The following is a 6,000-nucleotide window of genomic DNA, read 5'->3' on the forward strand; positions in this document are numbered from 1 at the left end:
TTGCCTGGGAAGCATTGACAGAGGAACCCAACTGGGATTAGAATGGCATAGAACTGGAGCGTTCTCCTGCAGCGGGCCAGGATCCATGTTCTATCGTCCTGACCAGGGAAGCCCATCAAGGTATTGATTGGTCTCCCCTGGCTTTAGGCTGGTGGGGGTTGTGCTGGGCCTGGCTCTTTTTGCGGGTTCATCCGCACACTTTTTGCCTTCTTCCTCCTATTTTTTCTGACCTCTTGCTGTTGGCTCTAGGACTCTGAGCACTTTATCACTGCTGATCAGTGCAAAAAGTGCAGGTGCTCTCCCTTCTAAAGTTGCTATGATTGGCTTACACCTAATTAGCACATTTAATTATCTGTAAGTCCCTTGTAGAGAGGTATCCCCAGGACCTGTAAATTAAATGCTAATAGTGGGCCTGCAGCGCTGCTTGCACCACCCACTGAAGTATCCTTTCAAACCTGTCTTAGGTCTACTAGCACAGGGCCTGCATGCGCAGTTTACTGCCACATGGACCTGGTATCTAAATTTACTTGCCAGGCCCAGAACTCCACTTTTACTATATGTAAGTCACCCCTAAGGAAGGCCCTAGCTAGCCCTATGGGCAGGGTGCTATGTATGTGGAAGGCAGGACATATGCCTGGTTGCGTGGCCTGTTCTGGTAGTGACAAACAGCCTATTTGGTTTCTCACTGCTGTGAGTGCTGCCTTCTCATAGGATTGCATTGTAAATATTGATAACATCTTTTTGATAAGGAATGATGCCATTGTGCTCATGTTCCTTGTCCTTTTGGACCAGATACTCATTAATGTTTGGTCGTGTACCAACTCACCAGTGTGAAGTGAGGAAAATAAGTGGTATCATAATTGCTTTGCATACCATGCCACCTGTAATAGGGCCTACATTATCTACTTACATTTGTGATGGAGCATCACACCTGACTCAATCATCAAATGGGGAGAGTTTGGTACAACTATCCTCATAACATAGACAAAATGCATGTACCTCTTTTTTGTTATGCAGCCATGTGTCTGCTCAAAACAGTCCTTGACTTGTGATAAGGAATCTAGTGGCAACCTTTAGCACAAATCAATGCACCTAACACTTCATCAGGCACCTTCTGCAAAACGTACATCTCCAGAAAGCCTTGTGTTTGTTGGATGTATGTCAATCTTAATGCCATAAATCATTGCTGTAAATAAAAAAAGTTAACTAACAAGAATACCTACAATCAATAACTCACTCCTTGATGCTGCTTTTAGGCTCTCAACTGCTCATCAAGGTCTGTGTAGGCCACCATAAGGACACGGGCCATAAGGGGGCGGTAAGGGTGTAGCGCAAACACTTGCCTCGTTGGGAGAACTGGCCAAGCTGGACTTCAGTTGACTTATGGGCCCAGCGTCGTAGGAACTCCCACCTCTTCCTGCAATGCAGACTGTGCCACTCATAGACCTTAAGGGTCTGCACCTTCTTGGTGCAGTGTTCTAGATTTCTAGTTCTAGATTTCCCACTATTGATCAGCATTGACCTGTATGGATAAAAAAAAAAGAAAGTAAAATATGTTTGAGTGATTTTCAATTCAGCTTTATTTCGGTCCAAAATACCAGAAAAGCACAACTTACAAAACACTATTAATAAATATAAAAATTAGAAAAGAACAAGAATATAAGTGTATATCATAAACAGGGTCAGAAATAAAAATAAGAATATAATATATATACATAACCACAAAGGTTTCCTATGAGACTAAATTATAAAAAACATACCCTCATAGAGGCAACAAGTAGCTCATCGTTACAGCAGTACCTCACCTTCCAGAATTAATTTGTGATAAAACATTAATAGTGAACTGCAACTCAGGGGTCAACACTCAAGTTTAGGCTTTGGAAGTATATGTTCTGCATTGGCCCTCACAGTTTTTGCTCTAATACACCTTATTGCCTCAAGGAACTTTGCCAATGCGCATGCCACAAGCCCGTGAGGGTTCGTTTTGCAGATCCTAAGGGCCAAAATGCGTTTCTTACGGCCCAAGAATCGGCAAACTGGTAAAATCCAGAGAGCCCTCTGTTTGGAATTAGGTGGGACAATGGAATAAAACATGGGCAATGCACTCTGTGGCCTTACATCCCATTGGGCATAAATCAGTATAACCTTCAGATTGGTTCCATTTATAGGTGAGAGCGCGTAAAGGTGTAAAGATCCAATTCTAAATCTGATATAAAGTGCACATGCTAAAGGAGATATATTCAAATCCATGTAATGCTCAAATTCATAATGGCACTTTTTTGGTTGAGGGAGCACTCAACAAGGTGCTCAGCCATGCTCTATAAGGGATCAGGGTGTCCGTGGACTAGATTCTAATCCAGTACAACAAGGGTCTTATAGAAGCTACATCTGAGATTGAATATACATTTAGATCCATACAAATGGGCAGTGTGAGGGAGCTTGCAGGTATTTTCAATAAAGCTTTTATAAATTAATTATCTGCTCTCTCTAGACCTTTCGAATTGCCATGACTCCATAGCTCTGCCCCGCATAAAATCCCCCCTCTGACTTGGCTTTTGTAAATTTCCATTGCAGGAGTGATGGAGAATCTGGGAGATCTGGCAGCAAATCTCAAGATGCCCCATGACTTGTGTTTCAAACTCATAGAGCACTTCAGCAGTTGGGCTGACCATTTGTGTGAATTTTCCAGCCTAACTCCCAAATATTCAAAATCTGACACTCTTTCTAAAGTTTTGCTCTCCAACAGTATCTGTTTCCTCACTTGGTGTTTTATATCACCAAAAACCATATATTTGGATTTAATGGCATTTATTTGTAAACCAAGCTCCCTGCAGCATCCCGTAAACTTCTCAAGTAGCTTGACAAGAACAGAAGCAGTTTCCAATAACAATAAGGTGTTAACAGGGAACAATAAACATGGGGTCCTAGCCCCACCTACTTTGGGTGCTTCATTAGCACAATCAAATAAGTAAGGAATACAAGCATTTATAAACAATAAAAAAGTATGGGAGCTAATACATCCCTGTCTCTCCCCCTTCTGTATTGAAATCTCTCTCATTAATTCCCCATTTATTCCCCACCTTATTCTGGCATAGCTCTCAGAGTACAGTTCTTTGATCAGATTGAGCAGAGGTCCTGGAACTCCAGCTCTGTCCAGAACCTCCCACAATTTGTGACGAGGGACCAGATCAAAAGCAGATTTGAAATCCACAAAGACAACAAAATATTTCCCTAAGTCCAGATCCACCGTCTTTCACTTGATTGTAAGGAAGCAGAAGGCCTGGTCAACTGTGCTTGTATTCTGTCTGAAGCCTGCCTGCAGGTGGCTAAGGGCTTCATTTTCCTCTATCCAGTCCTTTAGCCTACTCAGGACCTGATAGCAAAATATGTTATGCAAGTTGCCTAGCAAGCTAATTGGTCTATAGTTGCCCGGGGCTAGCCTATCCCCTTTTTTTATAAATGGGGACAATTATCGCTCCTTTCCAAGAGCGGAGGTGGTTACCACCCGCCAGAACGGCATTCGACACACTATTGACATAGGGGCCACAATGGTTAAGATCAGATTTAAACAGATCAGAAGGTATTCCATCTAAGCCAGGAGCCTTTCCCGATTTTTGGGCCTTAAGAGTAAATGGTGTAAGTCTACCTGGCGCAGATGAAGCACACATTGTTATACTGTCTTTACCAGTAAGAAGAACAGACTCCTGACTCTCCTGACTATAGAGACCAGAAAAATGGCCAATCCAATTTTCAGGAGGAATATGACAATCAGGTCTGGGGGTCTCATTCCACCCCTTTTTGGCCACCAGAGACCAAAAACGTTTGGAATTACTATCCTTTGCAGCGAGTAATAATTCCTGCCATGTTGTCTCTTCCCAATAGATTTTGCTAGTCTTCGTTACAGATGCATACTCATGCCTAGCAGAGATTATCATAGGTCTATCTTTAAGTTTTATTGTTTTTAAAAGACAATGCTTGGCTTCTGTACATGCCTTATTAAACCACCTGTAATGGGTTCCTACTTTAGGTTGATTCCTACCCCTATTAGTTTTAAAAAATAGCTCTTTCAGGGAAGAAAATAAATCTTCATTAAGGACAATAGTCTCATTCGGGGTGTGTGTACAGGAGCTAACAGGTAATTGGTGGGTTGAAACTAGATTGTGCAATTTCACCACTGCATCATTTGAGCTTATAAAGGACTCCCATTTTATGGCATACTTATTGTTTGAAACCACTAAAGGGAGTGTGCTTTCAAACTCTTGTTGTATGTCTCCTTTGGCGAAAAACCGCCCATCATATGCTACCAAAATTGGTGAGTGGCCGCTAATATATTGATTACCCACCCTAAGATCTTTGTTAGCATGCCAGATCCTCACATCAAGAAGCACAAAGTCGAGTAAACTACTATAAGACCCTCTAAAAAAGGAAGGTTTAGCTGGCATATCTGAGGGAAAGCATCCGTTTCCTGAGCGTAGACCGTGAGTTATCATTAGATCAATAACCTTCAGGGCTCTAATCCTGGATTTAGGCTGTTTTATCGAAGACGAGACTGGAGGAATTCTGCAATTAGAATCCTCTACCTGCGTTATCTCAGAGAAGAGAGAGTTTGGCTCTAGGGACACATTAAAATCACAGGCTACAGTAATAAAATGAGAAGAAAGAAAATCAATGCTGAAATATCCAATGAAAATGACAGTGATGAAGTTCAGCGAATTGGCATATGTCAAGATGTTATTGACAACTTTTTCACTTGAGTACTGTATAAGTTTAACTTTACATATTGTAACATCAAATGTCAGAACAACTTGTAGCATAGTGAACATATCAGTTTGTGGTGGTAATTTAGTAGTAATGGTTAGTTCACAAAAGTCCAGGGTAAATATGTTTGTTGATCCAAGTTTCCATACATTGACTACTGTGTTTATGGACATAAATTATCTTTACTTGTGCTAGGTATATGTGTCCTCCTAACTTTTCATTTTAGTCAATTTTCTAATGTGAAATCATTATTTTCCCTTGTTATTCTGTTTTAGGATCCTTCACCATGTCATCTTCATTTGGACATTTCAAAGTTGTGACATTTGCAGTGATATATTGCTGTTGGAAAGTACAAGGGGAACATGGGTTGATCCTGGCACAGACACACACTTTGGATGTGCAGACCTTGTACAGAGACAACTTGCACAATAAATTAATGGATGTTCTTGAGATTTTATCAAACCTGTTTTCTGCTGGATGTGGCCAGTAGGCAAAATGCGCTGTTTAACTTCCTCTAACCACATGTATATGTCAAACCATAGCATAGTGATCTCTCTTCACATTGGCTTCATCTTCATTTTGTACATGCAGCTGTTGATTTGTCTCATTATTGTAGAAAGAACGTTTTGCAGCACACCACTGAAATTTGGTTGAGACATGCCAACTGATAATGCCAAAGTGTATTGAAATTATCCTGTGGCTACATAATGTAGTACTGCCATGATTTTGACTATTGGTGTAATTGATGTTGAATTCCTATTGTGAAGCAGGATGTCTTGTTCAAGCTGATGACATAAATAAATTATAGTCTGCCTATTTAATATGTTTATTTGATTATTACCCCTTCTTCCATGGTTTCAAGGTCATGGAGTGTCAAATTCTAAATTACATAGACTACTTGGATTATACATGAGATGAACAAATGAACCAAAATGTGCACAAAGAATTGCTACTTACAAATGTATGACATTTATAAATTGAGATTTCATTTGTTTTAAGTTTGTTAGAAATGGCAAACATTGTTATATCTTATTTTTGTTTAGAACTTATTGATTAAAATGTGTTAAAAAGCATGGTAAAAGGAAGACATAAAAAAGGACAAACTACAATAAATACAACACCAGTCTTTGACTTTGTGTTATGTGAAATTATTTTACTGAAACAAATTAACCCCAAAAAAGTTTGAATCTTAAAATCAAATGAAAAATAAAACTAAAATACAGTCCATTGTGGTGGATGAAA

The 6,000-nt window shown here is 40.0% G+C and overlaps 1 long non-coding RNA gene across 1 annotated transcript in view; it reads left to right on the plus strand.

Moving 5' to 3' along the window:
- The window catches only part of LOC138260801 (uncharacterized), a 108,655-nt gene extending 102,857 nt beyond the window's left edge, over positions 1 to 5,798 (plus strand). Inside the window, exon 3 of the long non-coding RNA XR_011198998.1 lies at positions 5,034 to 5,798. This is a non-coding gene — a long non-coding RNA (uncharacterized lncRNA). The remainder of the gene's footprint in view (positions 1 to 5,033) is intronic.
- The last annotated feature ends 202 nt before the right edge of the window (positions 5,799 to 6,000 follow it).

The sequence above is a fragment of the Pleurodeles waltl genome, chromosome 10 (genome assembly GCF_031143425.1).
Source record: "Pleurodeles waltl isolate 20211129_DDA chromosome 10, aPleWal1.hap1.20221129, whole genome shotgun sequence".
NCBI classification, from domain to species: domain Eukaryota; kingdom Metazoa; phylum Chordata; class Amphibia; order Caudata; family Salamandridae; genus Pleurodeles; species Pleurodeles waltl.